The sequence below is a fragment of the Macaca fascicularis genome, chromosome 19 (genome assembly GCF_037993035.2).
Source record: "Macaca fascicularis isolate 582-1 chromosome 19, T2T-MFA8v1.1".
Taxonomy (NCBI): Eukaryota; Metazoa; Chordata; class Mammalia; order Primates; family Cercopithecidae; genus Macaca; species Macaca fascicularis.
This window is the reverse complement of record NC_088393.1, coordinates 22,047,369-22,071,994: the sequence shown is the minus strand read 5'-3', so window position 1 is coordinate 22,071,994 and position 24,626 is coordinate 22,047,369. Positions and strand designations below refer to the sequence as shown.

The 24,626-nt window shown below is 43.7% G+C and overlaps 1 long non-coding RNA gene across 1 annotated transcript; it reads left to right on the top strand.

The window, feature by feature from the left end:
• The first annotated feature begins 48 nt into the window (after positions 1 to 48).
• Positions 49 to 22,384, top strand: LOC135968502 (uncharacterized). Its single transcript, XR_010583362.1, has 4 exons — positions 49 to 158; positions 7,912 to 8,045; positions 18,921 to 21,899; positions 22,013 to 22,384. It is a non-coding gene; the product is annotated as an uncharacterized lncRNA (long non-coding RNA).
• Positions 22,385 to 24,626: the final 2,242 nt, after the last annotated feature.

Here is a 24,626-nt window from a genome sequence, read left to right as displayed (position 1 = left end):
CGGGCTAATTTTTTGTGTGTGTGTGTGTGTATTTTTAGTATAGATGGGGTTTCACCGTGTTAGCCAGGATGGTCTCGATCTCCTGACCTCATGATCTGCCTGCCTTGGTCTCACAAAGTGCTGGGATTATAGGCGTGAGCCACTGCGCCCCGTCAGTGGTAATCTTAATACTCATATTCTAACCCTATATTTTAAACTTTCTTGTAAAATTTATCTCTTTTTGCCTAGAAGCAATCAAACTTCAAATGATGCTGCAAACAGAGCCACACATGGACATGCAATTCTTCCAAGAACCCCTAGATCAACCTCAGGAGGAGCCCCAACTGCTGTTGCCCCACATAATGCCCCTTTACAGCAGGAAGTAGTCAAAAAGAATCACCATCCAACACCCTCTACCAACAGCTAGGGTTACATCTCTTGAGTGGGGCATAATAAAGGAGTTGTTAAGAAATTATTTTTAGACAACTAGAAAGGGTAAAAGTTAATTCTCAGTGGAATTTCTCTTTAGTAAAAAGCAGCCTCCAAATCAATTATTCTCTAACCAAAAGCAACCTGAAAAGTCTGACCTGCAAACTTAGATATTCAAACTAGAAGCTTTCATATGTAAATGCCGGCAGCTGTACCTGGAAGCCAGGTACATTCAATATGGCGGATTCTGTTCTCTATTTCTTGTCACCACGTGTGCGGGTATCATAGTGGCCATCAGGTGAAAGCACATGTGTAGGTGTCATGGTGACCTCCAGGTAGAAGCCACATTTGCATAATATAAGGTTAGGGTCGGAGGGCGGTGTTTTCGCAGGCTATGTAAATGGCACACCTAGTCAAGATGACATACCCCCATCTTCAGCCTGGCAGCCACACACAGTGAGGCCCTTGCCTGATGAGTGTGGGGACATGAGAAAGGGCTGGTGGCCCAGGGGGCCAGTGTGATATACAAGTGAATGAGCTGGGGGAGGGAGAAAGGGGAGGAGGATAGAGGATGGTGAATGCCTGGACCTCTGGGGCTGCAGGCTGCCAGTTGGCTCACCAGGTTCTGGGTGACAAGACGCTGCTGGCCAAGCCAGCCACCCAACCCATTTGAGTCCACCGTCCAGCTACCAGCATCGTACTTCCTCCATTTTCTGAATAAAAAAACCACAAGAGGTTCCACGGAGAGGATCACATCAGAACATCAAGGTGGGCCTGATGGCAGTGGTGTGACGTTTGGGTCTGGAAGGAAGTGGTGGTGAGGTCTAGGGTAGAGGGCTTTCCAGAGCAGAACCTGTAATTCAGTTTTTTCACCTGAGCATCCACCCACAGTTGTGACATTAGCCGTGTAGCGTGGTCTTGGAGAGTGTGGTGGAGAATGAGTTCGGCAGCATCCTGCAGATGGACATGCTGGACGTGCAAGGTGAGGGCTGCAGGCAGGGTCAGGCAGTGAGGAAACTGGCCAACCCTCCTGTGTCCCCGCAGAGTGCTCTCCTCACTGACCCATTCTGCATACATGGCTGCTGGCCTCCAGACTGTGGTGCTGAGTACTGAGGAAGAGCTCTGCTGCGAGGTGTGCAGTGACTTAGCATGTAGAGGTGAACAGCAGCAAGGCAGGCAACAATGTCATGCCCTCCTCACCATGCTCAAGGTGTTGCTTCCAGCAGTTTGCAAGGGGTAGGGAGGCTGTGAGGGGGCTTCACCTAAATCTACTACCGTTATAGAGAGCATAATTTTTATGGCACAGCTAGAAAAGAATCCTCTGCAGTGAGCAGTTCTGGATATAACTTGCTACTGGTTCATCATGTCAGAAGCATATGAACCAGAGAAACTCCATCTTCAATAGGAGCTAGGTAAAATGAGGCTGAAACATACTAGACTGTATTCCCAGATGGTTAAGGCATTATGTCACTGGATGGGCTGGGTGTGGTGGCTCACACCTGTAATCCCACCATTTTAGGATGCCTAGGCAGGCGGATGACCTGAGATCAAGAGTTCGAGACCAGCCTGGCCAACATGGTGAAACTTCATCTCTACTCAAAATACAAAAAAATTAGCTGGGTGTGGTGGCATGCACCTGTAGTCCCAGCTACTCGGGGAGACTGAGGCAGGAGAATCGCTTGAACCCAGGAGGCAGAAGTTGCAGTGAGCCAAGATCGTGCCACTGCACTCCAGCCTGAGTGACAAAGATTCCATCTCAAAAAAAAAAAAAAAATAGTCACAGGATGAGATAGGAGGTTGGCATGAAACACAAGTCATAAGGATCTTGCTGATAAAACGGGTTGCAGTAAAGAAGCTGGCTAAAACCTCCAAAGTCAAGATGGCCACAAGAGTGACCTCTGGTCATCCTCAGTGCTGCATGCCGACCAGCGCTGTTGACATTTTACAGATGCTATGGCTGCGTCAGGAAGTGACCCTAGATGACCTAAAAGGGGGAGGCATAAACAATCCACCCCTTGTTTAGCATATCATGAAGAAAGAACTATAAAAATAGGCAACCAGTAGCCCTCAGGGCTGCTCTACCTATGGAGTACTCATTCCTTTTTTCCTTTACTTTCCTAATAAACTTGCTTTCAGTTTACTGACTCATTCTAAATTCTTTCTTGCACAGGATCCAAGAATCCTCTTTTGGCGTCTGAATCAGAACCCCGTTCTTGTAACAGTAGCATCTTCTATAAACCGCAGTCTAAAGTTAGATGCAGTTTCTCTTAAAGTAACAATATACGTGTCAGTCAGTAAATGTAGGAATGACTCCTGTGACTACTGTTTCTCATAATCCTTTAAAAACATTTGCTTGTCCCTCTGTAACTTTGTGCCCTATCAATTTACACATTGAGTAAAAAACTCCTTGGTAAGCCTATCATAAAATCTCATATATTAAACATTAAGATCCACTACAAAATTATAAATAAAGTCTATTTGAACAATATTAGATGAGAAATACAAGAATTGTGAAGAGCTATTATGGAAGATGTAAAATTACTTATATTTCTATGTATGAGTTTTGTATTAACCTATATTTGTTACTTAAAAATATATATATTTTCAAGCCGGGCGCGGTGGCTCACGCCTGTAATCCCAGCACTTTGGGAGGCCGAGGTGGGCGGATCACAAGGTCAGGAGATCGAGACCACAGTGAAACCCCGTCTCTACTAAAAATACAAAAAATTAGCCGGGCGCGGTGGCGGGCGCCTGTAGTCCCAGCTACTCAGGAGGCTGAGGCAGGAGAATGGCGTGAACCCGGGAGGCGGAGCTTGCAGTGAGCCGAGATCGCACCACTGCACTCCAGCCTGGGCCACAGAGCGAGACTCTGTCTCAAAAAAAAAAAAAAAAAATATATATATATATATATATATACATATTTTCTAGGCCAAACGTGATGGCTCATGCCTGTAAATTCCAGCACTTTGGGAGGCTAAGGCATGTAGATAAACTTGAGATCAGGAGTTCCAGACCAGCCTGTGCAACAGGGTGAAACCCTATATCTACTAAAAATACAAAAATTAGCTGGGTTTGGCGGCTCACACATGTAATCCCCGTTATTCAGGAGACTGAGACATGAGAGTCACTTGAACCCAGGAGGCAGAGGTTACAGTGAGTGAGCCAGTGTACTCAAGCCTGGGCAACAGAGAGATACTGTGTCTCGACAACAACAACAACAACAGCAACAAAGAAAAAATATATATTTTTATTCTGTCAAGTTTAAATGGATACACTTCATAGTAAAAGAAATCTCAACCAAGGCTCTGCTAGCTGGTGGCTGCTTCATCCAGGATGATGCACCACCATTGCAAGGCCTCTGGTTTCTTGATAACAATCCTCTGTTTTTGGTGGTTGGTGGGCAGGTGTGTACCTGAGACTGCAGCACTGAGCTCTTGAGGGATGTGGGGTGTTCCAAGCACTAGCTTCCAAGCGTCTATTCTATTTTAAACACTGTTTAAAATTCTGCAGTGTAGGATACAGATGAGAATAAACAACTCCTGAATGCTAAAAAGTGACTTAGTTCACTCTAGGGTGGTCCCAGGTGGCCATGCAGTGGTTCTGAATCATTCTGTGGCTCCTCCCTCAGTAGCTAGTGGAATGGTTTTATTGGTCTTGTGATTTAAGGTCTGTGTGTGTAAAAGCAGTTAAGGTAAGGGTGGAGAGAGGAGGTAAAAGCCAGATTCCTGAAGCAAATATCCAGGCATTTTTCTTTTGGCTTGGCAAGTTTATTATTTGAATTTATTTCTTGATAATGGTTCATGTGTCCTGAGCAAGCGAGTGAGGAAGGAAAAGAAGCTCTGAGTGGTCTGAGCTCTGTGATTTGCAAAATGTATCAGGTCCAAAGAGATGAGAGTATACGACTTTAATTTCACACCATGTCTGTGGCCAGGGCCAATTGTTTAAGATGTTTTGTTCCTGATTAGCTTCCTCACCTATTATTTCTTTTTTCTGGAATTTGTGAAACAAAGAGCAATTTATAGCCAATAAATAGCTTATGTATTTTAATGTAAATGTTTGGTAAATAACTTAGAAACTGCCTCCTTATTTTATAAGAAAAAAGACCAACTAGTAATGGCTGCTAATTGGTGTATATATTGAGGACAACTTAAATCTATGCTCCTGGTGGCCATCTTCAATATATATTCTAGGGCATTTGTTTGTTTGTTTGTTTATTTTGAGATGGAGTCTCACTCTGTCACCCAGGCTGGAGTGCAGTGGTGAGATCTTGGCTAACTGCAACCTCCACCTCCTGGATTCAAGCGATTCTGCTGCCTCAGCCTCTCAAGTAGCTGAGATTACAAGCATGTGCCACCAGGCCTGGCTAATTTTTTAATTTTTACTAGAGATGGGTTTCTCCATGTTGGTCAGACTGGTCTCAAACTCCTGACCTCAGGTGACCCACCCACTTCAGCCTCCGAAAGTGCTGAAATTACAGGCATGAGCCATTGCATGCCTGGCCTGTTTGTTTTTTGAGGGCCTCAGTTTGTCACCCAGGCTGAAGCATAGTGGTGGCATCTCTGCTAACTGCAACCTGGACCTCCCAGGTTCAAATGATCTTCTGCCTCAGCCCCCATCCAAGTAGCTAAGACTAAAGGTGCACCACAATGCCCAGCTAATTTTTGTATTTTTTTGTAGAGATGGGGTTTTGCCATGTTGCCCAGACTAGTATCAAACTTCTAAACGAAAGTGATCCACCTGACTCAGCCTTCTGAAGTGTTAGGATTACAAGTGTGAGCCACTATGCCCACCCTCAGTATATGTTCTTGAATAAACTGTTTTAAGACTAGATTGTGACCTTTGGTTGACTGAGGGCTGGCTTGGAACACCCTCCTTGGAAAGAATACCCAAACCATGAGCCAACTGCTCAGCAGAGAAGGCAAATGAACAACAGGGCACAGCATAGGTTAAAGACACATACAGTGAGTATCTGAGGACTGGCTCCTAATTGTAAGGAAAGTCGCACAGTTGTCTCTGAATGCTTGGACAGCCTTTGAAACTGAGATTATAACTAAAGAAATCATGACAATGAAAGAGATAAGACCTAACTAACTCCATCTTCTAACTTTTAAGCTGTCTGTGTTCATTTCTGGGCATAGGCCAAACTGGCTTTGTAAAAAAAGTTGGTTTATAAACTCGAAAGCACAATTGATAAAAGTTCTCCCCTCTGCAAAAACAAACAAACAAACAAAAAACCTTCTTTCCTGGGGAACTATCTGTTTTTGTAGAAAAAACAAATTAGCTAAATGATTCGAAATTACAGTTTGGGGCCATGTAGCCTCTGGCTGCAAGAGTGAGAGCCTCCCAAATTTCTCCTAAGGATAAAATTATTGTTGCAAATCCTAACATTAGTGATAGAGCAAGAGCATCACCATCTTGAACAAGCCCCTCATTCTAAAGTTCACCTTAAAAAAAACTGCCTAAATCCAAAGGACATCAGCCTAAAGGCTAAGGTCAGCATGACCATAAACCACAAATAACATCTCCAACCAGAAACATTCCAAACTCCTCCCTGACCAGAGACATGCTAGCCCTCAGATAACCCCCCTCTGGCAGGGAAGATGCCAGCCTCAAGATAAACCACACAGTGGCTGGAAGAATGTCTGCCCCAAGATGAACTCTCCTACCAGAGACATTCCAACCTAGCCATAAAACTTCTTACTCACAAAGGAAGATTTCAAACTTGTGATAAGCCCCCTCACCCTAAAACCAATATATGTCCTTAGTTTGTAAGAGAAAGCACTCCTGACTGAAATTGGCCAGAATCCCCTCTCAGGTTTCATCTAAAGTAAACCTGCCTTTAACTGTTGAGCCACATTTTGTGTTTTTTTCCTCTTTCTTCAACTCTTACAATCAGTGCTTAAGATATTTTGCAGACCCTGCATTCTGATGCAGCAAATAACACCGTTCAAACTGATAATCTGGTGCAACCAGTTCTGTGATCCCACCCAGGAAGAGAAATTAGCAATTAAGAACTCATTTTAATCCCCTATAATTTTTTTTTTTTTTTTTTTTTGAGGTGGAGTTTTCATTCTCATTGCTGAGGCTGGAGTGCAATGGTGCAATCTCGGCTCACTGCAACTTATGCCTCCTGGGTTCAAGTGATTCTCCTTCCTCAGCCTCCCAAGTAGCTGAGATTACAGGCATATGCCCCCACACCCAGCTATTTTTTTTGTATTTAGTAGAGATGGGGTTTCACCATATTGGTCGACCTGGTCTTGAACCCCTGACCTCAAATGATTCACCCACCTTGGCCTCCCAAAGTGCTGGGATTACAGGCGTGAACCATTGTTCCCATCCCCCCCATGCTTTTGAAGTGGCATTGTTATCTGAGGTGATACCCAAGATTCGTTGTCTCATGGCCACGGAAACCTAGGACATGTACACACAAAGAATGAGGTTTAGAGTGGAATTTTAATAGGTGAAAGAAAAAGAAAAGCTCTCTGATGCAGAGAGAGGGCCCAGAGAATTGAGTTGCCACTTTTGCAGTGAAATGCAGAAGGTTTTACAAACGAGCTTGAGGAGTTTCCGTGTGATTTACAAAGGGCATGAAAGATTGGTCATACCAGGTGTGCCATGAGCATAAGCTGCAAAAAACAGGCTAGGACAGGGTGTGGCATTTGCAAAGCATGTGAAGAAACTGGCTGCCCTACCCTAATCTTTTAGTAAGCAGATGAGTTCTCTACCTGGCCAGCACCATATTGCTTGCTTCTTTACTGTACACGTGGTGACAATGAAAAGAAAAGATGGAGCTTCCATGTTGAACACACCTGACTTCCACATAGTCCTTTGCTATTGGCACAGTGGCCAGCATTCACCCGTGCAAGCTTCCAGCTTGTTTATCTATGTTTGCAGCTCAATTGTTCAGACTGCTCTTTGTTAGAAAAAACAATGATTTTGGGGCTGCTTTTAATTAAAAGGTAAACTTTACTGAGGACTACTTTACCTTCACTATCTGCCTAAATAATTTATTTCTAGCTCCTGTATTAATTTCATCTTCAACTTGACCAATCAGCACTTCCTACTTTCCCAGCCTATTCCCACCAAAATATCCTAAAAAACTGATCCCCAATGCTTGAGAAGACTGATTTGAGTAATAATAAACTCTAGTCCCATCCCAACCAGCTCTGCAGGAACAACCCTTTGTCCATTGTGATTTCCCTGTCTGAATAAATTGGCTCTGTCTAGGCCGTGGGCAATGTGAACCCACTAGGCAGTTACACCTTCCCAGATTCAACTCCCTCCACCAGCTTTCTTAAGCATACTTTTACCTCTTCTTGGTCTGTTTTCTGAAATAAAAACTCATCTTCAGGGTTGTCTCCAACAGGAGAGGAACATCAGGTTACTAAAATTTTAGGAACAGCGATTACACTTTGGTTTAAGAGTGTGTCCTTTCTTATGTGGCACATATACACCATGGAATACTATGCAGCCATAAAAAGAATGAGTTCATATCCTTTGCAGGAACATGGATGAAGCTGGAAGCCATCATTCTCAGCAAACTAACACAGGAACAGAAAACCGAGTACCTCCTGTTCTCGCTCATAAGTGGGAGTTGAACAATGAGACCACATGGACACAGAGAGGGAAACCCACAGGTGCCTGTTGGGGGGTGAGGGACAAGGGGAGGGGGAGTATTAGGACAAATCCCTAATGCACACAGGGCTTAAAACCTAGATGACGGGTTGATAGGTGCAGCAAACCACCATGGCACATGTATACCTATCTAACAAACCTGCATGTTCTGCACATGTATCCCAGAATTTAAAGTAAAAGAAAACAAAGAGTGTACCCTTTCTTCAGGATGGTATGCATAAAAAGGCAGAAAGTGATTTCAAAAGTATACAAAAAAAATTTGCCTCTAATGGATACTTAGGGAAATGAGACTAAAATAGAAAAGCTTTTCATTTATATGCTCCTCTTCACAGTTTATCTGTTTATTTGAATCATAGGGTGCCATTTTGACTTTTGAAAAGCCAAAGTGGCTCCTCTACCATCTTATGAGGGAAGAGGTTAAGCTGAAAGTTTCAACCCTCTATCACATGGTTGGTTTTTCTGGCAACCAAGCCCCATCCTGAGGCTGTTCAGAAGCCCCCAGCCAGCAGCCATCTCATTAGCATAAAAAACTCCTCATTTTAGACATTCCAAAACTTTTAGAGGCTGCATACAAAGTAACAGACAGATTATAACCACTTTCTCACATTGACACGAGCCTCCAGGTGTGGCTCAGCTCTGGTTCTCCCTGGGGAGGTTAGCTCCACCCTCCTCCTTCCAATTAGAACCCAACCTCAATAGCCCTGTGCACACACATGCTTTATGTGTCCTGGCACTCGGCATTCATTGAGGTGATCTTAGTGTTTGTTGTTTATTTCTTCTTGTATTTGCCCCTGGAAGCTCTGTCTAGTTCACCACTGTGTTCCCAGTGTCAAGCACAGTGCTTGGCTCATTGCAGTTTCTCAATGAGCAGTTGTTTAATCAATGAAAAATGACACTGTTTGTGAAAGAAGAGCAGAGTGGAGTGGGTCAGAGCATAACTTCCCTCAGCCCACTTCCTATCTGGGTGACCTTGGGCAAGTCCCTGAATTTTTTTTTTTTTTTTAAATAAATATATTGAGTCTTGCTCTGTCAACAGTTTGGAGTGCAGTGGTACAATCTCGGCTCACTGCAAACTCCACCTCCTGGGTTCAAGTGATTCTCCTGCCTCAGCCTCCTGAGTAGCTGGGTTTATAGGTGTGCACCACCACGCCAAGCTAATTTTTGTATTTTTAGTAGAGACAGTGAATTTTTTCTTTTCAGTCACTTTGACGTGGGGAATAATTAAAGTTACTTGACAGGGTTTTTGCTATGAGGATTTAATGAACAAAAATATCTAAAATGCTTCAAAACACAAGCTGGCAGTGTGAGTGCTGCACACATGTGAGCTGTTCACATTATCATGCAGTTAGTTGTTGGATTTTTTTTTCACTCGTTTAGATCTTGCATCTTTATTCACCTCATTGCATATAAGTGAAATACATTTTGAATTGTGTTTAATATTTCACGGTAAAATTATTTAAGGTATCAATGGTTAGGCCAGGCATGGTTGCTCACACCTGTAGTCCCAGCACTTTGGAAAGCCAAGGCAGGTAGGTCTTTTGAGCTCAGGAGTTTGAGGCTGGCCTGGAAAATGTGCTGAAACCCCATCTCTAAAAAAAAAAAAAAAAAAATACACAAAATTACCTGGGCTGATTCCTGTTGCTTCATAACTCTTGTAGCACAGAGTTGTTTATTTTTTAGATAATGTACATTATCAAAAAAAAACAAAAAACAAAAAACAAACAAACAAAAAAAGATAATGTACATTATCAAAAAAAACCAAAAAACAAAAAACAAACAAAAAAAGATAATGTACATTATCTGCTTTTTTTCAATGACGGTTTTTGTATTTTGTATCTAGTTCAAAAAGAGTTTTTATCATCTCAGCAAATAAATATATTCTCCCTTATTTTCAGTGAATAGCCTAAGCCACATAGTTTTAAAAGATTTTCTTTAATTGTCTGGAGCAGTTGATATAATAATCCTTTTCTATATTTTCTCAGTGAGCATATAAGCATCTGGCCTCTGTGTAATTAACTAACTTTGATAATACATTTCAGGTGCTTCTTTTGTAAGACATTCTATTCATTTTCAATGCATCCTTTTTTATACATTCTATGAATACATAGATAAAGGATAGGTAGACATATGCTATATAAATATACGTGTAGATAAATGTAGATGCAAATACATATCTCTTTAGACAATGCTGTTTTCAAAATCATAGAGAATGATCACTTTTTAGCCTTTGCACATAATCGGAAAGAACAACAGATTTTACATCTTTAATTACATTTACATTTTTAAAAATATAATACATATGTATACACAATATATTATTTTTAAATACAATTCTGCATTTTATTTTATATTATTAGAACTTCTGAACCTACTCTGATACTTGAGATTAACTTTAAATTGTCTTTTTCTGAGTTCACCCAGTTTTTATTTCAACTAATACTACCTTATGAGTACACCTGGAAGGCTTTCTATATTTATATGTTCTGCATCACTATCTAAAACCTGGAAATTATCTCATCTTGAATTTCTTATGGAAATAGAACATTCTTCACTAAGGATATTAGTATGATGCACTTTAAAGTACTGAGACTTTAAATTAAAGCTTTCTCTTTCTGGTCATATTATCTATATAATATTTATTTATTTATTTTAATTTATTTTCAATTTTAGTATTTGCTTATTAATTTACTTTTCTTGAGAGTCTATTTACCTGGCTGGAGCACAGCGATATAATCACAGCCCACTGCAGCCTCAAACATCTGGGCTCAAGAAATGCTATCACCTTAGCCCTCTGAGTAGCTGGGATAGCAGGCATGTGCTACCATGTTCAGCTAATTTATTGCTATTATTATTTGTAGGGATGAGTTCTCACTATGTAGCCCAGGCTGGTCTCAAACCCCGGGACTCAAGTAATCCTTCCACCTCAGCCTCCCAAAGTGTTGGGATTACAGGCATGAGTCATTACATCCAGAATGAGGTTTAATTTTTTATATCAAAATATGAAAAACAGGCCAGGCACAGTAGCTCACGCCTGTAATCCCAGCAATTTGGGAGGCCAAGGCGGGTGGATCATTTGAGGTCAGGAGTTTGAGACCAGCCTGGCCAACATGGTGAAACCCCACCTCTACTAAAAATACAAAAATTAGCCATGCATGGTGGCAGGTGCCTATAACCTCAGCTACATAGGAAGCTGAGGTAGGAGAATCGCTTGAACCCAAAAGACAGAGGCTGCAGTCTGTGCTCTAGCCTGGGCGACAGAGCAAGACTCCATGTGAATCCTTTGTGGCCTGGCACACTTACTGTGACATATGGCCGAGTCAAACACCTAGGTGATGTAACTATTCTGCCTGAACCCTCTTTACAGGTAGCATTGTGACATATCTCTGTGCCCATTATCCCAGTGATGTGACTCTCTTCTGCCTGATTCCTGCTCACAAACAGAATTGTGACATTTTTGCTGGACCCAGCCCCTAGCTTATGTGGCTCTATTCTCCTGCCTTGGTGCTGCCCATAGGGGGCATTGTGACATACTTCTCGGCCATGCATCCAGGTTATGTGTGTCTTTCTGTGCCCTGCCCACGTGGGCTATTGTGACATATTGCCGAGTCCTACACCCAGGCGATGCTATTCTCCTGTCTGGTCCTTGCCTACAGGGAACATTGTGATATATCTCTTTGCCAATCACCCAGGTAATGTGACTCTTTTGGTTTTTCTTGTTGTCCCTCACAGGGAGATTGTGACATACTGCTGGGCCCAGCATTTGGTTATGTGACTCTATACTCCTGTCTTGGTGTTATCCACAGAGGGCAATGTGCCATATCACTGGGCCTTACATCCAGGTGATGTGAGTCTCTTTTTCTACCTTGGCACTGCCCCACAAGGGCTACTTGATTCTCCTGCTTGTGCCCTGCCCTCATGGGTTATTGTGACATATTGCACAGTCCAACACCCAGGTTATGTGACTCTCTTGCCTGGGCCAGTAGAACAGGGGTATTGTCACATATCTCTGTGTCCATCACTCAGGACTCTTTTCCTGTCTGGTGTCTGGTGTCTGCTCACAGAGGAGATTTTTACCTATCGTCGAGTCCAGCACTTAGCTGATGTGACTCTTCTCTCCTTCCTAGGTTCTGCCCGCAGGGAAGATTTTGATGTGTTTGTGAGTCCAATACCTAGATGAAGGTACTCTTTTTTCTAGGCCATGCCCCATGAAGACATTGTTGCATATTTGTCTAACACCAAGCTGATTTTTTTGTAAAAATCCCTCTGATAGCACAGAGAAAAATTACAGGGCCCAGCACATACCTGAGATTGTGTTTTCTGTATGTAAAACTCACCAACAATTAGGATTGTCACTTTCACATATAGACAGAGCTCACTGGTGGTGATTTGAATATCCCATGAAAAGGCCCAGCTCTCTGGTTATTTTCTCAGCCTCATTCCACTTATACATGTTATAGGTCTACAGTTAAATTTGTGACTGTTATACATGAATATCTGGCCACAGTTGGAATGGTGACTCACTTCTAAACCCAGTTCACAGGCAGGTAAGGGCTTTCCAATCTGGTCCAGCCAGTTTGAGAGATATTGACTCTCATAGCTGTGCTTACTAAAATAGATCCAATCTTTGGTTCATATCAACATGAGGTCTCAAAGCAGATTGAGATTCTCATACATATCATATAAAGACCACAGGTGATTCAGAGATCATACTAACAAGGCCCAGAACACAAATTAAATTGTGACATTCATATGCACACCCAGCCAACAGTAAATATTTTTATGCTCTCACATAAACACTTCTCACAGTTGAGGTTCTGAATCCTACACCTGAACGCAGTCAAAACTTAGAAAATTGACTCGTATACATAGATCTGGTCCACAGGTCGGTCGGTGACTCTCACACTATGATTCAGCACACCAGTGAGGCGGTGACTTTACTAAGAAGACACAGGTTACAGGAGGAATCGAGGCTCTCATGCAGTACACTGTTGAGATTGTGACTCATGTACACAGACTCAACATTCAGGAGGTGTTGACTCTTACACGTAGAACTGGAACATGTGTAGAATTGTTAATCTTGACCCTGGATCTTTCTGCAGATGTTATTGTGACATATGCCTCTCCCAGCCCCTGAGCGATTTGACTTTCTTGTCGGGGCCCAGCTGACAGATGGGATTGTGGCATATCGCTGGACTCAGCACCTAGGTGATGTGACATTATTCTTCTGCCTTGGCACTGCACACCTGGGGCTCTATGACATATGTCTGGGCTCATAACTAAGATGATGGGTTCTCTTCTCTTGCCTTGTCTCTGCTCACATGGGAGATAGTAACATATTGCTGGGCTCTGTACCTAGCAGATGTATCTCTCCTTCTCCTGAGTTCTGCTCACAGGTGAGATTGTAACATATCATTGGGCTCAATACCAAAGTAATGTTACTCTTGTGATACATTGTGACATATTGTTGGGCCCAGAACCAAGGTGATGTGAGTCTTTTGCATGGACCCTGACCACAAGAACCATCACGACATATTTCTGAAAGCTCAACTCTTTGATGTGATTATATTCTTATACCTGCTCTTTGCCCATAGGAGAGACTGTAACATACCTCTGGGCCCAGCACCTAGTTGAGGTAGCTCTGCTCTCCTGCCTGGGCCATGCCTGCAGAACAAAGAGTGACTTATCACTGGGCCAGCACACAGGTCATGTTATTTTACTGCCTTGATCCTTGCCCACAATAATCATTGTACATATTTGTGGGCTCTTCTACTAGACGACGTTTGAGTCTACTCTTCTTCCTGGGATCTGTTCATAGAGGGGATTGTAACATATCACTTGACCCAGCACCTACATGATATGACCCTCATCTTATGCCTTGGCCCTTCTCACTGGGCTGATTGTGACATATAACTGCGCACAGCTTCTAGGTTATGTGACTCGTCTCTTCCTCCTGAGTCCTGCCCACAGGGGGCATTGTGACATACCTCTAAGCACTTAAACTAGGAAATATGACACTTTTTTCTGGGCTCTCCCCTAAGAGGGTACTGTGACATATTTCTGGACCCAGCACTTAGGTGATGTTACACTTCTCTCCTACCTGTTACCTGTGACTGGCAGCAAATCCACATGGGCATGGATCTGCAGCAACCTTAATTCTTACCTCCTAAGAAGAAAAAACTCGACTTAGAGGCATAAGCAGAAGGAGAGACTGAGGAAAGTTCTAGAGCAGGAGCGACAACTGTAGAGTAGAAACAAAATGAAGGAAAGTACACTTGGAAGAAGGCCAAGTGAGTGATTAAAAAGGCAAGTGGACAGTTTGACATTTGACCTGGGGTTTTTTATGTTGGCATACTTCTGGGGTCTTGCATTAATTCTCCCCACCTGCCCAACTCCTGAGATCTTCCTGGGAAGTTTCTGATTACTAGTTTTAAGTAATCCACTAATTGCCTACTTGAGAGGAGAGGAGATGCTGAAGTTAACAGCGGGTCCCCTGTTCATCCTTGGGGTTTTGGAATGAATCAATCTTACCATGTACCTCTAACTTTTCATGCCCTCATCAAGAGGTGATGTTTATTTGAATCAGGTGGGCAAAGTGTTTCAAAAGTCACTGGAAAACTCGGTTCTGGGGCATAACAGGAATAAAAAGTATACAGTAAGTCATAAGAAACTGGCAGAGCCAGAGTTCAAATTGGTGCCTGTCCTGAAAATGTGCCAGCAGACATGGAAGGGTTAGAGGTCATCTGAGCTGTAGGATACGAAAAATTATAAATCTGAGGGGATACCCAGAAACAAGTCAGTGTCTTTGCTGCCATGCAGATGCAGTAAAAGCCATGGGTGCTTAAATAACAGGGAGTTTGTGTTTAAGAAATCACATAGCATGTGAAGTGAAAGCAAAGAGGCAGATGTGCCCTGGAAGCAGATAGTCCAGCAGGTGAGTAAGGCCATTTCTGAACACACACAGGGAAAACAGGAGAATCGACAGTGCAGGTTTTGGGGAGTCAATTTTAATTTTAAAAAAAGCAGAGGAACCCTGAGACATTTCATGGTGTTCAGCTTTAACCCTATTACTCTTGAGAGTCTCCTATCCAGGAGGGCCACAAGTGCTTCAGTTCTACTCAGTGTGGACCCCAAGCTTCTTCCCACCCCTGCAAACCACCTGTCAGGGTGAGCTGAGAGATTAGCCCATGGAAACAGAGCCACTTGTGGCTGAGAGAAATCATTCTGGGAGCTGGTTAGTAAGCTGTAGAGTGAAGGGTAAAAGGAAATCATATAAAGGGGTTGACTGCCTCTAGCCAATGAAGGTGAGGCATAAAGGTTTTTCACCACTAGGGAACATATCTGAGTCATGCAGCACCAAAGCATGTTAGCAGCAAAAGGTACCAAGTCACACGGCACCAAAACATGTTACTAGCAGTGAATCCGTGTGGGTACGGGTCTGTAGCAACTTCAATTCTTGCCTCCTCAGAAGAAAAAATTGACTGAGGGACTGAAGGCAGAAAGAGAGACTGAGGCAAGTTTTAGAGCAGGAGTGAAAGTTTATTAAAAAGCTTTAGAACAGCAACAAAAGGAAGGAAAGTACACTTGGAAGAGGGCCAAGCAGGTGACTTGAAAGGCAAGTGCACGGTTTGAATTTTTGACTTTGGGTTTTATTTGTTGGCATACTTTTGGGGTCTCGTGTTACTTTTCCCACCTCACCCAACTCCTGAGATCTTATTGGGAAGCTGCTGATCACCAGTTTCATGTGCTTTCCATTTAGGAGACTGTCTTTCCCTGGTGCCAGTTGTAACCAATTATTACTTTAGAGAGACAGTTAACAACTGCCTGACCATCACCTAATGGTTGACTGACACTCCTGGCGTGTGTGCTGAGGGGGGAGTCCTCCCTTGCCCTGCTCATACCTTACTAGCTACCTACTTTAACACTGCAAGCATTGTGTAATGTTGGTACAGGAGTTAGAAAGAAATTATTTAGGCAGATGGTGAGGGTAAAAGGGTCCTCACCAGAATTTTTCTTCTAACAAAAAGCAGCTCAGGGAGGCCGGGCGCGGTGGCTCAAGCCTGTAATCCCAGCACTTTGGGAGGCCGAGATGGGTGGATCACGAGGTCAGGAGATCGAGACCATCCTGGCTAACACGGTGAAACCCCGTCTCTACTAAAAAATACAAAAAAACTAGCCGGGCGAGGTGGCGGGCGCCTGTAGTCCCAGCTACTCGGGAGGCTGAGGCAGGAGAGTGGTGTAAACCCGGGAGGCGGAGCTTGCAGTGAGCTGAGATCCGGCCACTACACTCCAGCCTGGGCGACAGAGCGAGACTCCGTCTCAAAAAAAAAAAAAAAAAAAAAAAAGCAGCTCAGGAAATTTTCTTTTTCAAACAATCATCAGCCTGAAAAATGGAGCTACAAAAATAGGTAAGCAAGCTGGAAGATTTTATGGGGAATGCCAGCAGCTGTGCTAATAGAAACGGGCAATCTGGGGGCTGGGCATATGCAACATGGGGGCTCCATTTTCCCTTCTTTATGACCATGTATACAGTAAAGAAATGGGCAACATGGTGCCCATCAGGCAAAGAACCCATATGCATAATAAAAATATTAGGGTGTGGCAGCCAGCTTTTTGTTCTCTATGCAAATAGCACAACTGGTCCAACCAATCTTTTTCACCTTATGTAAATCGGACACCACCTCCTCAAGCTTATCTATAAAACCTCCTGCATTTCACCATGGAACCAGCAACCAATCACTGTGGGACCCCTCTCTACTGCAGAGAGTTCTTCTCTTTCTTTTGCCTATTAAACTTGCACCCTTGATCTCAGTCTTGTGTGTCTGCATTCTTGATTTTCTCGGTGTGGGACAAAAAACTTTGGGTGTCATACCAAACAATAAAGCTGCTCCACTGTGACTCTCCTGCATAGGTGTGTGTATATATATATATCTATATATCCATGTATATGTGTACATATAGATATCCATGGATATACGCATGCACACACACACGGATATATGTATATCCACGGATATATATATGGATATATATAGATCGATCTATCTATCTATCTATATATATATGGAGAGAGAGAGAGAGAGAGAGAGAGAGAGAGTCTCTTCTGTCACCCAGGCTGCAGTGCAGCAACACAATCTTGTCTCATTGCTAAGTCCACCTCCCAGGTTCAAGTAATTTTAGTGCCCCAGCCTCCTGTGTAGCTGGGATTACAGGTGTGTACCACCATGCATCTTTTTCTTCGTTCCTTTCTTTCTTTCTTTCTCTCTCTCTCTCTCTTTCTTTCTCTTTCCTTTTTCTTCTTTCTTTCTTTTCTTTTTCTTTCTCTCTCTTTCTTTTTTTCTCTTTCTTCTTCTTTTTTTCTCTTTCTTCTTCTTTTTTTCTTTCTTCTTTCTTTATTTCTTTTTTTTTTTTTTTTTTTTTTGCATTTTAGTAGAGATGGAGTTTTGCCATGTTTTCCAGGCTGGTCTCAAACTTCAGGTTACACAACATCCACCTGCCTCAGCCTCCCAAAGCACTGGAGTTACAGGCATGAGCCATCATACCTGGCTATAATATACTTTTAAATTTATGACTTAGGTGATGTGTTTTTCTCTTTCTGCCAGGTGCGGTATGGTTAACTATCACTGGACCTAGCACCTAAGTAATATGACTCTTGTCTTTTGCATCAGCCCCACAAATTTTGCGAACTGTAACATATCACTGGGCCAAACACCTAGAAGATGGGAAGTGCATGCCTATACCCTGCAAAAAGGGCTTTAGCCCTACCACTGTCAAGAGCCTCGTGACATATCTCTGCATTCATCATCCAGGAGATGTGACTCTTCCCTGCTGCCTGCACTCTGCCTATAGGGAAGACCATAACAACATTTGGCCCAGCAACAGGGTGATGTGTTTTTTTCCCTGGGCCTTGCTCACAGGGAGCATTGTGACATATCACTGGGACCAGCATCCAGGAGCTGTGACTCTGTGTCCTGCTGTTAGAACAGGGTTGTAACATATCGCTGGCCAAGCACCCAGGTGATGTGACTCTTCTGCCTGGTGCCTGCCTTCAGGGAAAATTGTGACATACGCCTGGCCTAGCACCAAAGTGATGTGACTCTCCTGCTAACTCTATGCACAGGTGGGATTGTGAAATATATCTTTGTTCAGCTCATAGGTGAGGTGATAACTCTCATACCACAAACCAAACAATAGGAGAGATGCTGTCTTTCAAAACTCAGCTTACAGAAATACATAAGATTCAGGGACTCTTCTTTGTATAAATATTATAATAGATTACTGCTCTCTTGTATATAATATAAACTTCTCAGATGGTACAGAGAGTGTCATCACAGGGCCCAGTGCACAGGTGAGAATACATTTTTTGTATGCACACCCCACCACCCATTAGGATTTTCACCCTCACACATGGAAAGAGACTACTGGTAAGGTCTTGAATCTCACACGTGGATGCAGTCTACAGTTGAAATTGTGATTGTCATAGGTGAATATTAAGCTGCAGTTGAGATGGTTACTCATTTCTAACTTCACTCTAAGGCAGGTGAGGACTCTTTTATTTGGAACCAGCCAATTATAAAGGTGTTGATTCTCATACCTGAGCTTAGTTCCACAGGTACAATCACGGGTCCATACCATGATGAAGGTCATAGAGCAGTTTGCAACTCTCATTAATACTGTAGAAGGCTCTCAGGTAGTACTGGGAGAGTCTTAGCAGAGCCCAGCACACAGATGAGATTGTGACACTCATATGCACACCCAGCCAACAGTAAAACTTGTCATCTTTCCATATGAACACAGTCCACTGTTGAGGTCCTGAGTCTCCCTTATGAAAACAGTGCAAAGTTGAAAAATTGACTCTTATATGTGGATTCTTTTCACAGATGGGTTGGTGATGCTCAGACCAATATTCAGCACACCGGTGAGTCTGTGTCTCCAGTAAGCTTCCACAGCCTGCAGGAGAACCTGTGGCTCTCACAAGCAAATCAAGTGCACCAGTGAGATTGCGACTCTTGTACTCAGACCCAACATACAGAATGTGTTAACTCTCAAATTTAAAACCAGAACATGTGTGAGATTACTAATCTAATCTCTAAACCATCCTGCAGGTGTGATTGTGACACATGTCTCTGTTCAGTACTTGAGTGATTTGACTCCTCTGCCTGGGCCCAGTCCAAAGATGTAATTGTGACATATCACTGAACCCAGCACATAGGAGATGTGTCTCCATACTCCTGCCTCGGTGCTGCCCACAGGGGGCATTGTGACATATCACTGGACCTTGCATCCAAGTGATGTAAGTCTCTTCTTTCTTGACACTGACCACAGGAGACACTGTGACATATTCCTGGGCCTCAAACTCAGCTTACATCATTCTCCTATTTGTTCTCTGTCCACATGGGTCATTGTGACATACTGCTGAGTTTGACATCCATGTGATGTAACACTTCAGCCTCAGCTTTGCTCACATGGGGCATTGTGATGTATCTCTGCACCCATCACCAGATGATTCAATTCTTTTCTTCTGTCTCATCTTTGCTCAAAATGGGCAATTGTAACCTATGGCTGGGTCCAGCAAGTAGTTGATGTGACTTTTCTCGCCTTCCTAAGGCCTGCCTGCAGGGGATATGGTAACATTTCACTTTGCCCAACACCAAGATGACATGAGTCTGCTGCCTCTGTCCTACTTTCAGAAGAAATTGTGACATATCACTGGGCCTAGCACAAAGGTGATGTGAGTCTCCTGCCTGGACCCTACTTACAGAGGGAATTTTTACATATTTTTGACTTCATCAACTATTTGATGTGACTCTCCACTCTTACCTGTGCCTTGCCCATAGAAAACATTGTGGCATATCTCTGGGCCCAACACTCAGGTGATGTGACTGTCTTCGGGTCATGCCCACAGGAGAGAGATGCCTTATTGCTAAACCCAGCACACAGGTGAGGTGATTCTTCTGTCTGGTCCCTGCCCACAGTGGTCATGATGACGTCTCTGTAAGCCCATCACCTAGATTATGTGGGTCCTCTTTTGCTTCTGTTAACTATATAGAAGATTGTGACATATTGCTTGGCCCAGACCTTATGTGATGTGACTCTCCTCTCCTGACTTGGTCCTGTTTTTTGTTTTGTTTTATTTTGTTTTTTGAGATGGAGTCTCACTCTGTTGCCCAAGCTGGAGTACAGTGGCATAATCTCTGCTCACTGCAACCTCCACCTCCTGGTTTCAAGCGATTCTCCTGCCTCAGCCCCTGAGTAGCTAGGATTAAAGGTGTGTGTCACCACCCTCAGCTAATTTTTGTATTTTTTTTTTTCTTTTTTTTTTTGAGACGGAGTCTAGCTCTGTCGCCCGGGCTGGAGTGCAGTGGCTGGATCTCAGCTCACTGCAAGCTCCGCCTCCAGGGTTCACGCCATTCTCCTGCCTCAGCCTCCCAAGTAACTGGGACTACAGGCGCCTGCCACCTCACCCGGCTAGCTTTTTTTGTATTTTTTAGTAGAGACGGGGTTTCACCGTGTTCGCCAGGATGGTCTCGATCTCCTGACCTCGTGATCCACCCGTCTCGGCCTCCCAAAGTGCTGGGATTACAGGCTTGAGCCACCGCGCCCGGCCTAATTTTTGTATTTTTAGTAGAGACAAAGTTTCACCATGTTGGTCAGGCTGGTCTTGAACTCCTGACTTCCTAATCCACCCACCTCAGCCTCCCAAAGTGTTGGGATTACAGGCATGTGCCACCATGCCCAGCCAAGATAGTGATACATTTCTAAACCCAGGTTATAGGCATGTGAGGGCTCTTCTACCTATACACAGCTGATTAAAGCGATGTTGAATCTCATTCGTGGTCTCAGGGCCACAGGTATAAGCATGGGTCTTCACCAGCAGAATATCTCAGAGCATATTGTGACTCTCCAGCATAATGTATAAAGTTCTCAGGTAGTACAGAGAGTGTCCTAACAGGATCCAGAACACAGAAAAGATGTTGACGCTCCTATGCACACCCAGTCCACAGTAAAATATGTCATTTTCCCACATAATCATAGCCCAATGTTGAGATTCTGAATCTCACACCTGAAAGAAGTTGAAAGATGGAAAATTGACTCTCATATATAGATCTGGTCTACAGGTAGGTTGGTGACATTCAGATCAAAATTAAGTACACTTGTGAGGCTATAACTCTTCTTAGAAGACACAGTTCACAGGAGCAATTGATTCTCTCATGAACAAATCCAGTCCATGATTGAGATTCTAACTCATGTACTTAGTGTCAGGCCTCTGAGCCCAAGCTAAGCCATCATATCCCCTGTGACCTTCATGTATACATACAGATGACCTGAAGCAACCGAAGATCCACAAAAGAAGTGAAAATAGCCTTAACTGATGACATTCCACCACTATGATTTGTTCCTGCCGCACCTTAACTGATACAATATATTCTCCCCCAACCCTTAAGAAGGTACCTTGTAATATTCTCCCCTGCCCTTAAGAAGGTACTTTGTAATAGTCTCCCTGCCACCTTAAGAAGGTACTTTGTAATATTCTCCCTGCCCTTGAGAATGTACTTTGTACACCTATCCCAAACCTATAAGAACTAATCATAATCCCACCACCCTTTGCTGACTCCTTTTTTGAACTCAGCCTGCCTGCACCTGGGTGAAATAAACAGCATTGTTGCTCACACAAAACCTGTTTGGTGGACTCCCTTCACATGGACACACATGACATTTGGAGCCAAAGACCCAGGACAGAAGGACTCCTTCTGGAGATGAGTCTGCTGTCTTTGCCCTTACTCCATGAGGAGATTCATCTATGACCTCAGGTCCTCAGACCAACCAGCCCAAGGAACATCTCAGCAATTTCAAATTGGGTAAGCGGTCTGTTCACTCTTCTCCAGCCTCTCTCACTACCCTTAAATCTTCCTCTCTCGCTACTCTTCAATCTCCCTGTCCTTCCAATTCCAGTTATTTTCCTCTCTAATAGAGACAAGGATACACATTTCATCTGTGGACCTAGAACTCCAGCACCAGTCACAGACTTGGGAAGAGAGTCTTCCCTTGGTGTTTAATCACTGCGAGGACACCTGCCTGATTATTCACCCACACCCCACTGGTGTCTGATCACTGCGGGGACACCTGCCTTGGTCATTCACCCACATTCCCTTGGTGGTAAGTCAATTGTGGGGACGCCTGCTTTGGCTGCTCACCCACATTGCAGCCCAGGGCTGCTCAACGCTCCCGCTTCTCTGTGTCTCTACCCTCTCTTTTCTCTGGGTGGCTTGCCTCCTTCACGATAGGCAACCTTCTGCTACCCTACATTCTGCCCTCTTCTTCCATAGTCTGTGTTCTCAAGAACTTAAAGCCTCTTCAACTCACACCTGACCTAAAACCTCAACACTTTATTTACTTCTGCAGTACCGCTTAACCCCAATACAAACTCGACAATGGTTCCAAATAGCCAGAAAATGGCACTTTCGATTTCTCCATCCTACAAGATCTAGATAATTTTTGTCGAGAAATGGGCAAATGATATGAGATTCCTGACTTCCAGGCATTCTTTTACACATTGGTCCCTTCCTAGTCTCTGCTCCCAATGCAACTTGACCCAAATCTTTCTTCTTTCTCTCCTGTCTGTTCCTTCACTCTCTACCCCAAGCTCTGAGTCTTTTGAATCTTCCTTTTCAACAGACCCATCTGACCTCTCCCCTCCTCCCCAAGCTGCTCCTCACCAGGCCAAACCAGGTCCCAATTGTTCCTCAGCCTCTGCTTCCCAACCCTATAATCTTTCTATCACCTCCCTCCTCACACCCGATCCGACTTACAGTTTCGTTCCGCAACTAGCCGTCCCTCACCTGACTGACAAATTCCTCTTACAGAGGTGGCTGGAGCTAAAGCATAGTCAAGGTTAATGCTCCTTTTTCTTTATCCGACCTCTCCCAAATCAGTTAGTGTTTAGGCTCTTTTTCATCAAATATAAAAACCCAGCCCAGTTCATGGCTCATTGGACAGCAACCCTGAGATGCTTTACAGCCCTAGACCCTGAAGCGTCAGAAGGTCATCTTAGTCTCAATATGCATTTTATTACGCAATCCACTCCCGACATTAAATAAAGCTCCAAAAATTAGATTCTGGCCCTCAAACCCTACAACAGGACTTAATCTCACCTTCAAAGTGTACAATAATAGAGTAGAGGCAACCAAGTAGCAACGTATTTCTGAGTTGCAATACCTTGCCTCCACCATGAGACCAACCCCAGCCACATCTGAAGCACAAAAGAACTTCAGAATGCCTGAACCACAGTGGCCAGGTGTTCCTCTAGGACCTCCTCCCCCAGGATCTTGCTTCAAGTGTTGGAAATCTGGCCACTGGGCCAAGGAATGCCCACATCCCAGGCTGCCTCCTAAGCCATGTCCCATCTTTATGTGACCCTACTGGATATCAGACTGTCCAACTCACCTGGCAGCAAATCCCAGAACCCCTGGAACTCTGGCCCAAGGCTCTCTGATTGACTCCTTCTCAGATCTTCTTGGCTTAGTGGCTGAAGACTGATGCTGTCCGATCACCTCCGATGCTTCCTGGACCATCACAGATGCTTTGGGTAACTCTTACAGTGGAGGGTATGTCCATCCCCTTCTTAATCAATGCAGAGGCTACCCACTCCACATTATCTTCTTTTCAAGGGCCTGTTTCCCTTGCCTCCATAATTGTCATGGGTATTGATGGCCAGGCTGCTAAACCTCTTAAAACTCCCCAACTCTGGTGCAAACATCCTTTTATGCACTCTTTTTTAGTTATCCCCACCTTCCCAGTTCCCTTATTAGGCAAGACATTTTAACCAAATTATCTGCTTCCCTGATTATTCCTGGACTATAGCCACATCTCATTGCTACCCTTTTCCCCAGTTCAAAGCCTCCTTCACATCCTCCCCTTGTATCTCCCCACCTTAATCCACAGGTATAGGATACCTTTACTCCCTCCTTGATGACTGATCGTGCACCCCTTACCATACCATTAAAACCTAATCACCCTTATGCTGCTCAACACCAATGTCCATCCCACAGCACATTTTAAAATGATTAAAGCCTGTTATTACTCACCAGCTACAGCATAGCCTTCTAAAGTCTATAAACTATCCTTACAATTCCCCCATTTTACCTGTCCAAAAACCAGACAAATCTTACAGGTTAGTTCAGGATCTGCACCTTATCACCCTAATTGTCTTGCCTATCCATGCCATAGTGCCAAACTCATATACTCTCCTATCCTCAATACCTTCCTCCACAACCCATTATTCTGTTCTAGATAAACCTAGCTGACCCCATAAATCATAAATCCTTTCCCCACTCCCCTTTCCATTCCTTAAAAAAAACAGCCCTAAAAGTTGCTCCCACACTAGCTCTCCCTAACTCATCCCAACCCTTTTCACTACACACAGCTGAAGTACAGGGCTATGTGGTCAGAATTCTTACAAAAGAGCTGGGACCGCGCCCTGTAGCCTTTCTGTCCAAATAACTTGACCTTACTGTTTTAGCCTAGTCCTCATGTCTGTGTGGTGGCTGCCACTGCTTTAATACTTTTAGAGGCGCTCAAAATTACAA